The sequence below is a fragment of the Hakea prostrata genome, chromosome 1 (genome assembly GCF_041222555.1).
Source record: "Hakea prostrata isolate BN-2017 chromosome 1, UWA_Hpros_2, whole genome shotgun sequence".
NCBI classification, from domain to species: Eukaryota; Viridiplantae; Streptophyta; class Magnoliopsida; order Proteales; family Proteaceae; genus Hakea; species Hakea prostrata.
Window position 1 is genome coordinate 35,399,266 of NC_142600.1, and position 10,950 is coordinate 35,410,215.

A 10,950-nucleotide genomic window follows, 5' to 3' on the forward strand; every position below is an offset into this window, starting at 1 on the left:
CAATGACTTTCTAAAATTCCTTCACCTTTGGGTGATAAGAAATTTATGAAAATCACACTATACCAGACATGCTAAAAGTGTAAAACTTAGCCAACATGAGCCGACCAAGTAATATTTCAACATTTGGGTTAGAATATACAAGGTCTCACATGTAACTTGCAAATACTGCGGGACAACAATAACTTTCGAAAATTCCTTTCACCTTTGGGTGATAAAGAACTTCTAAATTATGCTTCCCAAAACATCATAATGTATTAACCACATTTAAAAAAAATTGAATGCAACAATAACTTTCGAAAATCTTATTACCTTTGGGTTAATGAAATTTCTTAAATTATTATTCATTCCCACTTGAGTGCAAATATCAATGTTACTTAGATAACATCACTTTTGGGCAAATGTACCAAACTTTGACTACTGTGGCAGACAATAAGAAAATGGAGAAGATGCCACTTTGGTGGATGACATTCCTCCCCTTATTATCTCCATCCAAAATTTGTAGTCAAAAAACAAAATATGCACAATATATTAATATAAAGCACAACCAACAACGGGTTAATACAAAATTAAATCTTTCTTTTCTTTTCTTTCCTTCCTTCCTTTTCTCCCTTTTTTTTTTTTGGTGAAAAAACATTTCTGCATGCGCGACGCACACTGGCGGGGCTGTCTGCGCATGCGGCGCCAGTGGTGTGGCCATCTACCTGTGCGGGGCGCGCTGCGTTCGATTCTGTGACGCGTGATGCGCCTGACTTCAAATTTTTATTTTTATTTTTTTTCACGTCTTTTGCCCTATCTCAACAAAAAGTATATTATTATGATCTTTAATTTTTTGATCCCAGAAATAAAATCAAATTAACAAAATCTAATTCTATAATGATTTAGGGTTTAAACTAAACTCTGGATCCTCCCATTGGATCTAATCCAAAATAAAATCAACATAATTTAGGGTTTCAATTAAACTCTAGATCCTCCCATTAGGTCCAATAAAAAAAAAATAACATAATTGGATATCTTCTTTAAAAAAAAAAATCCCTTTAAACCATATTATATGATCTATAAAAAAATATGATTTAAATGAACAATCGATTCTAGTTTTGCGAGGAAAGGCTCGATACCAATTGTTGGAACTTTTAGGGTTTTCCTCAAAACTCTAATCAATAATAAAACCATGCAAGAACTAGAATACGATATTATATTTAGAAAGTATTGGGCATACCTTACACTAGACGTATATTGAAGAAGATCGATGCAAACCTTGAATGCCAAATCTGCAGAGTGATGAAGCCTTCTCCAATCTCCTCGTCTTTCTCCCGTACCTCTTTCTTGTGGAGAGAAAAGAAAACAAAAGAACTTGAGAGATTGGAGGGACCCCATCATAGCTATTTATAATAGCAATCCAAAACCCCAGTCCACTTCCACAATGGACCGGTTCTCAAACCTAATGGCGAGTGCATCGGCCCGATGTGTTGAGACCCCATCAATTATTAACCTGATAATTAATCCAAGCACATATATTGCCTAGGATAAACCTAACAATAACTACTTGAGAGAGCTAATGGGGATTGCCTATTTTTTTGGAGAATCTTCAATGTGAGCAGCCCAAACTCATCCAAGATGCTCGACGAAGATTATTCAACTTTAGTGGCCATTCTCTCCAAACATGAAAAACAAAACGTTAGCTTGAAGAGGACACAATGAAAAGCACTAGATATCCTCAAGATAGAAAAACATTTTCACAAAATTCGCCCAAAATATGGGTTTAGTGAGGAGTGAAATCAAAATTGAGGCAAAAAACGATATCTGCAAAAATTGTTGATTTTCTGACGAACTGGCAAAATACAAACAATTTCACTAGAATCCTAGCACAAATCCTAGGCCTTTTCGTCAAAACTGTTGACGCCATCCACCCCTTCATCTTCATTTGTTATCATCACCGACTTCGACCTTGGTCCTATGAAGGTTACGAAGCTACAAAATATGAATAGGAAGAGGAAGAAATAGTAGTAGATTGTGGCAACTCAACAATAGGATTATGGCATCATCTCTAGTGATGCTTTGAGAGAGATCAAGAATTACCAGAAAAGTACCCAACTTCTGATCCAAAAGCTTCCATTCCAACATTTGGTTCGAGAGATTGATCAGGATTTCAAGACTGATCTTCGATTTCAGAGCTCCGCTGTTTCAACACTCCAAGAAGCTGCGGAGGCTTCGATTTCAAGGTTTGGGCTTGGGGTTTTTGGCTTTTTACATTTTCTCTTCCCAGCTATCCGGTGAGATTTTGCCAAATCACTTGGTTTCAACACCCAACGAATAGGCGAAATTCCCCCGAATGTCGCACCGTCACCTCAACACATTTGGGCTCTCAAACTCCTTATTGAAGCTAATTGAGAAGGGGGGCCGGCGCGAAAAAAAGAAAAAAAACACAGGGGGGGGGAAAAAGAAAAAATGGGGGGGGAGGGGGGGAAAGGGAAGGAAAAAAAATTATGAGGGGGAGAGAAAAAAAAGAAGAGAGGGGGGAGAAGGGGGGGGGTGGAGTGGGGGGGGGGGGGCATAGAAGAAAAAAAAAAAAAATAATTGATCCCCCTAGAAAGTAAAAGAAATAAGAGATCAACAAAAAAAAAAAAAAAGAGGGGGGGGAAGGGGGGGGGGGGGGGGGGGGGGGGGGGGGTGGGGGGGAGGGAAAAAAAAAAAAAAAAAAAAAAAAAAAAAAAAAAAAAATCAATTCCTTCATCCACCAAGTAAAGCATCGCTATTCTGAGTGCCTAAGCTTCTGCCATGAGGGCTGAAGAAACTAATTGGGCTGGGATATAGCTAGAAAAAGGGCCCTAATGTGATCCCTAATAAGACAGCCTAGGCCTACTTTACCTGTTTCTTTATTTGAGGCAGCATCTCTGTGAAATCCCTCAAAACCCTAACCTGAAAATCCATATTGTAGGTCTGAAGACCCGAAGTGAAGGAAGAAGACAGCTGTGGACCATCCCATTTGAACCTATTGGATTTGACTTGGAAACAATGGTAGTAGATGGTGATGATCCTATGATAGAAACCTTGTCTAATTTTTGAATAACATGCAACTTGAATGATGATGGACTTGGTAGATGGACCATGAATGCAGTGTTGACACAAGTGGAAGGTCCTATAGAATCGAGTAAGCCCCTTTTAAAACTTGGAAATGGACCCAAGAGGAGTTTGTGACTTTCGGGGACCAAATTTCATTTTCTAGCCAAAAGGTACAGGTTGGTTGTCACATCCCCCCAATCAGTATCCTATCTGGAATACTTGGAGGTGTGATCCATAGCCCCGAAGATCAGTTCTAAACAATCATCCTCCCACATAGCACAATAGTATAATCAAGAGCAAAGATAAATCACTATATAAATGTAATTAAAGAAACAATCAAGGATGGATCTCTGAAGGATCTAAAATCAATAATCAGTGTGTGGAAAAAAATACCAATGTAATATTAGAGTATAGAGTCTAGCGGACATAAACTCTAAAATCAAATGCGGAAGGTAGATCAAGATCTAAAGTACTATAACTGAATAACTAAAGAACTCTAAGAATCAATCTAAATACTATTTATAAAACATCTCCAACTCAAAAAGAGTATGTCTAAACTCAAAAACTTATATATCCAATACGGGGTACTCTAGCTCCAGTATAGGACTAATCCTTGTACGTGTAGTCATCACACACACACTCTTCACAGTGATGTTCATGATTGTCAATACTTTGCAGATAATACAGGTCACTTACTGTGGTCTCATAGTCCTAGATCACGCTGTCATTTACACATGCAGCAAGGTCTAAAACATTGTCCCCGAAGGGTGAGCTCAAAAGAACTCAGCAAGTAGTTCAAGTATAAATAACCATTACAATCACAATCCAAGAACAAGGCATGAATGCAAAATGATATGGAACAATGTGCAAGTATGCTTCTAACTCTATACATGCGGGTCTTTATTGGCAGACATGCATTAAGATAGAACACCATACTCCTCTAGGCAATCTTAGTCACTCCCCCTCAACAATCTTTGTCTATTGGGTTATCCGCGACAATTGGGTCAAGGCATCCTTCTTGTACATTCCATGGCTGGGGTTTAAGTCACACTCTCTCACTCCACCATTGGTATGAGTGTTGGCGTGTTTCAGGGTTATACCTAGCCCAATGAACATCATCTACTAAGTCACATCAACTTTAGGGTCGGATACTTTCCTTCCTTGCTTCTCACGATCCGATCTGGTATCTTTTCCCCTAGAGTCATTGTCTTATTCTCAGCTACATAGACTCTTAACCCTATTGGTCATCCACATATAATAAACGAGAAGCTCTCGTGCCCCCTCATGCTTCTTGCACTCTTGGGCATCCACGAGCCAAGGCTTATTATGTGTGACCCTACCAATGAATGGCCCCCACAATGTGGCTTGTGTCCTCTCACAGGTTGGTTACCGGTCTTGAGCGCTCACAAACCCCCATTGTTGCCACGGGTCACTTGGCCTCAATTCCCCCGCCGATAGGGTGTGATATGATCGGGTTACCTAGTCAAACACTTCTAGACAAATCCTAGATATGTCAAGGGGCATCATAGGGTTACCAGTAATATGGAAATGCCAAGGGGCATCATAGGAAATCATCCCATACCACCTCCACTGATGTCTCGACACAGAAGTACCAAAGGGGTATTCCCCATTCCACAATCACAACCTAAGCAATCACATCGCAATATGATTCCAACATAACATCATATCATGATCCATTCACAATCCAAGCATTCACATTCACAATAGAAATGCAAATCATATAATGAATAACATACTGTAATTACAGAGGCATAAATCATGATTAAGTCCCAAAAGAGTAAATAAGATCATGCTCTCAAAATAGAAAGTAATCATGCTATTTGTAAGCGAACGTCCTTAACTTATGTTAGATTCAAAATCTCCATAGGAAAGATTGAAGGATAGGTTCAAAGCTGTCAAAGAAACCCTAATCATACAAGGTTTAAGTATTAGGAACAAACCCTAAAGGTTTGAGATGAAAAGAGGTCAAAACAAGGCAATTTGTTATCTTGGTACCCTTTGGTTGCTTGGCTGGTCACCTAGGGAGACCAAGCCAAGCCACCAACGCTGCTGTGTATGAACAACAAAACCTAAAATCAATCAAAAACTCATTGCTTGAGTTCCAAACACTCCAAAATTAATAGAAAAACTCTAAAATAATATAAGGAGACAATCTAACATGGTTTGGGCCTCAATCATGATCAACGGAATAAAAACCTAGCGGATCACATACTAGGCTTCATCCAAAATAAATCCGAAGATTTTATAGATAGACTAGAGTGAATGGGAATTCACTTTGGGACTTACAAAACAATAGACCAAGGTCTGAAAATAACTTAGAAATAGGTCTAGCATGGATTATGGATTAGAAATCAAATAATTCAAAAGAGAATACAATCATGAAGGGGCATGGTAGGCTTTTACTCAAAGACTATGAGGTTGAAAGAGTAGGTAATTATAGTAGCATAGGATCTTCCTCACAATCACAATATTGGGTAGAATCAATAGAGAGAATAGATCTAGAAGGGATTGAGAGTGTTTACTAACCTTGAAGAAGAAGATTCGACAAGCGGAAATATCTCACGGCTTCTTGGGGATCTTCCTTGTCCTTGGAGAGAGTGCTCTAGGGTTTTTCTGATGTTCTCCAACAGCTTTAGAACATAATGACACGTTTTAGAATGAAAGACACTTAAATAGGTCAAAAACCTAATTTCTCAAAAAGTGACAAATCTACCCCAGTACCCTTTAGTTGCTTGGGTTGGTCACATGGGGAGACCTACGCAAGCAACCAACCTATCCCTTTTGGTGAAAAGTATGTTTTGGTGTTTCGAAAGCCCTAGCTTCTTCTTCAGTCCTTTTCCAAGTTTTAAAAGGATCTTACCTGGTTCTATGGGACCTTCCACTTGTGTCAACACTACATTCGAGGTCCATCTACCAAGTCCATCAACATTCAAGTTGCATCTTTTTCCAAAAATCAGAAAAGGTTTCTATATAGGATCATCATCATCTACTTCTATGGGTTCCAAGTTAGATCTAATGGGTTCAAATGGGATGACCCACAACTGTCTTCTTCCTTCACTTCGGGTCTTTGGACCTATATTAAGGATTTTCGGATTAAGGTTTTGCGGGATTTCACATTGGCAGCTTGCCTTGGTCGCCCCAAGCTACCAAGCCAAGCGACCAACCATTCCCGAGACAGATTTTGTACTTGTTGGAAATTAGGTTTCCGAAGCCCTATATATTCAAACTTTGATCTAATTCGAGCCACTTTGTCATTAAGTTGTTAGAGAACGTCAAAAAAACCCTAGAGCGCTCTGTCCAAGGCAAAGGAAGATCCCCAAGCATCCATGATATTTTCCGCTTGACGACTCTTCTTCTTCATGGTTAGCGAACACTCTCATTCCTTCTAGATCTATTCCACCCATTATTGTATTTGTGAGGAAGGTCTTATGCTATTGTAATGGCCTACTCCTTCACCCTCATAGTCTTAGAGTGAATCCCTATTGACTCTATTCCTTTAATGAACATTGCGGTGTGATTTCGGTAAAAGCCTAGCATGGCCTTCATGATCATATTCCCTTTGATTTATTTGATTTCTAATCCATGCTTGACCTATTTCTAAGTTATTTTCAGGCCTTGATCTATTGTTTTCTAAGTTCTAGAATCCCCATTGACTCTAGTCTATTCATAAATCTGTAGATTGATCCTATTAAGTGATTCGTTAAATTGTTATTCCATTGACCATGATTGAGGCTTAGATCATGTTAGGTAGTCTCCTAATATCCCAGAGTTTTCCTATTAATTTTGGAGTGTTTGGAACTCAAACGATGAGTTTCCAATCAAACCTAGGTTTTATTGTCTGTACTAGGAAAGCTTGGTCAACTACCTTGGTTGTCCCAAGCGACCAAAGAGTACAGTGATAGCAAGTTGCCTTGTTTTGACTCCCGCCAATACTCATACCAATGGTGGAGTGAGAGAGTGGTGACGTAACCTAGCCATGGTGAATGTCTGAGATGGATGCCTTGACCCAACTACCATGGAGAACCCAAAAGACATGCTTAAGTGCTGTGGGGGAGAGTGACTAAGACTGCCCAAAGGAGTATGGTGTTCTATCTTAATGCGTGTCCGCCACTAGAGACTAGCATATGTTAGAGTTATGCATACATGCACATTGTCTCATCTCATCTTGCAGCATGCTTTGTACTTGAATATTGATTGTAATGGTTATTTGCTTACTTGAGCTACTTGAAGAGTTCTTTTGAATTCACCCTTCGGGACAACGTTTTAGAGTTTGCTTCAGGTGTTGATGACATTGAGATCCTAGACTACGACACCACGACGATTGATCCGTATGGTATGCAGAGTACTGGCAATCATGAACATCACTGTGAAGACTGTGTGTGAGACAACTGTGCTTACTAGGATTAGTCCCATTCTGGAGCTAGAGTACCCCGTATAGGATATGGAAGTCTTTGAGTTTAGACATATTCTTTTTGAGTTGGAGATGTTTTATGAATAGTACATAGATTAGTTCTTAGACTTCTTTAGTTTATTCAGTTGTAATACTTAATGTTTGATCTACCTTCTGCATTGGTTTTAGAGTTTATTTTTGCTATACTCTATACTCTGATTCTGTATTGGTATCATTTTTCCGCACTCTAATTATTGATTTGAGATCCTCCTGATGTGAAACCCAGCCCTAACCTTAACATGGAAACCCTATTGTTTGTAGGTCCAACAACCAGAAGCAAGGCAAGAAGTCAACTATGGGCCACCTCAGTGGAAGACTTGGTGTTTGGCTTAGAATCAATGAGTGTGGATGATAGTGTTCCATTTATGGAAACTGCACCCTATTGAAGATGAAATTAGTTGATGGACTTGGAGTACTCTCTGACTTGGTTTGAAGGCATTTCTACATACTAGGTAAGCCACTTAGTGTGTGTGCAAAACCCCTTCATGTTTGGATTTGATTTGAGCCTTCAATTCCCTGTTTTGGACTTGCTATACTTCTTGCTCAACTAGGCCAGTCGACCAATCAATCGACCAATGGGATCTGTTTTGCTGAATTAGGTCTTGGCTTCTCTATTTAAGTCCAACTTTGAGTCTAACTTGTCTTTTGTGCCTCCAAACTCCTTGGAACGAACCAGAGCCCTCTTCAAGTCATATCCTCTGCATCCTTGGTGATTTTCTTGACGGATCTTTGTCAAATCTCTTGCATTTACACAAAAAGGTATGTGATCATCCTCCTTCCTTCTTCATCTTTGATTCTTCATTGTTTTTCTTTCCTTTTCTGTTTGAGGATAGTAGAATTGATTTTGCATCTCTGTTGCAACCATCACTCTACTCATCTCCTCTCTTTTCCTAAGGATTTAAAGCTTGATGGATGATCTTCATCAAGATCGTCACTCGCTTTTGAAGGAAACCATGTATTCATCTTCTTTCCTTTTTTAGATTCAATGTTCTTTAGTCTTAGATCTGTTCTTCTAGAAGATATATGCATGCTTTTCATGAACCCTTTATCAGATTAGTAATCCATCATCCTATAGCTTCTTGTCCATGATTTTGCTATGATTTCTTCAAGAACCATGATTGATCTAATTATGGTAAGTATTTATTTCCTATTTTGTGACATGAAGACTTGATATTATTAGGGTTTTGAAGTCCTCTATAGACTAACATATTATCCTTGCATATTCCCTCTTGTTTGAAGTCCTTTTGAATCACCAAATTCGGATTTTCAATCAGAAATCTCTGATTTTATCAGTCATTGACTCTGTTGGTCGACTGCTTGTTCGACTGAGTCAGTAGACCAATCAATCGACCAATGAAGATAGCAACCTCATATTTGGTTTGTTTTGGATGATTCAATCTCTTTCCTCCTATGTATCTTTCCTAATATGATATATATACTTGTTTAGGACATTCTTTCCAAGTTTAGAGAAGATCTCTTTTGATTCCCAAGATCCTTTGTGAATTATATAAGGTAAGGATAGTTATTTCTTTAATTACATAGATTGCATGATTTGGTTTCCATATTTGATTCTCTTGATTTATTTCCATAAATAGATTCTTATATTGACTTACTACTGATGCAACTACTTCTTATTGGGATTAGTTTTAATCTCTTTTCCTTTTCTTTCTGAACTACTATTCCGCTGTGATTGGTAGAGTGCCTCACTTTACTTTATGATTTTGACTTTATTGTTACCTTTCGTACTCTGATGATATATGATTTATTTCCTTCCTTATTTGGATCACTCATTTATACTTTGCACATTGATTATTTATGTTCTTGATTATGTTATTGCTTATGTGGGAGGATGATTTCCTCGATACTTGATCTTCGGGGCTGTGGATCACACACACGGGTATGCCAGGTAGGGTACCGGCTGGGTGGACGTGACACCCTCACAATGTGTTTCATCTCCTCTCATGGGTTGGTTACCGGTCTTGAGCGCCCACAAACCCCCATTGCTGCCATGGGTTGCTCGGTCTCAAAACCCTTCCGATCGGGTCTGATATAACAGGGACATCCTAGCCCAAAACTGCTAGACAAGCCCTAGGTATGTCAACCAATAACCAGGAAAAGAGTCAAAGGGCACCATAGGAAAGTGTCCCATACCACCTCCACTGGTGTCCAAAGACAAAAATGTCAAAAGGACATTTCTCATTCCCCAATTATACTTAAGCAATCACATTCCCAAATCAGTCATCACAAGCACAACTGATAACACAATACATAAGTAAATAATTATTCATACATGATTGAAATAATAATTGAATCACATGAACAAGTACTACTGTAGTACGATGAAACTACAGCAGCAATATAGTTATAAGAAAACTAATACAACAGTTGTATGATCATGTAATCCAAATCAATTAGAAGTAGACGTGTATATTGGGTTATTAGGGAGCAATCATCCTTACCTTAAACAACTTTGAAGAATTCCGGAGAATAAAGAGGAGAGGTCCAAGGCTAGCAAACAAACCCTAAACAAGCATAGAACAATCATTAGGAACAAACCCTAGAAGATTAGAAGTCAAACAGATCAAATCAGACGAAGAAACCAGCTACTTTCAGTTTGGGCAGCCTGTTGGGTCGATTGGCTCAGTCGACTAGGCTGTCAACCCAGTGAACAGTACGGGGCAAAAAACCCTAAATTGGTCATAACTTCTTTGTTTGAATTCCGATTGGTTTGAAATTCGAAGGCGAGTTCCGCAGAAACAATTTAAGATTATCTATGAAGGTCTAAGCATCAAACAATGTTAAAAGAATAGAGTTCTAATTGAATCATAAAATTAGGGTTTTACCGCAGACATTCCGTGTATCTCACGGAGAGGCTAGAGAGAATGAGGATTCACTCTAAGGAAAATAAAGAATAGTATTTCAAAATCAAGGAAGGAATTGAGAAGGATCCAACATAAAAGAAAATCAAAGTTCTCAATTGGATAACCTTTCTTGATGGTTACCCTAAAATTTCCTTAAAAATAAACCCAGGGTATATTCACAAAAAGCAAAGGGTAAAGAGATTCACCCAAAAATTATGGGGATACAAGGAAAGGTTATAACAATGGTGTGAGACCTTCCTCACAATCATAAAGATAGGTAGAAAATTGAGAAGAGAGTAACTCATGGTCTCATGCCAAATCGAAAACATGGAACATCACCAAATGGCTTTAAGAAACATAGAGTGAATGGGGATTCACCCTAAGACTAAGAGGAATAGAGAATAGGCCATTACAGTAGTGTAATATCTTCCTCATATTCAAACAATCAAAAGAAATAGATGAGAGAGAGAGAGAGAGAGAGAGAGTAGATTAGAGAAGAAACAGATCGATTACTAACCTTTGTAGAAAAATATTTGATGAAGAACTCAAACAGATGCT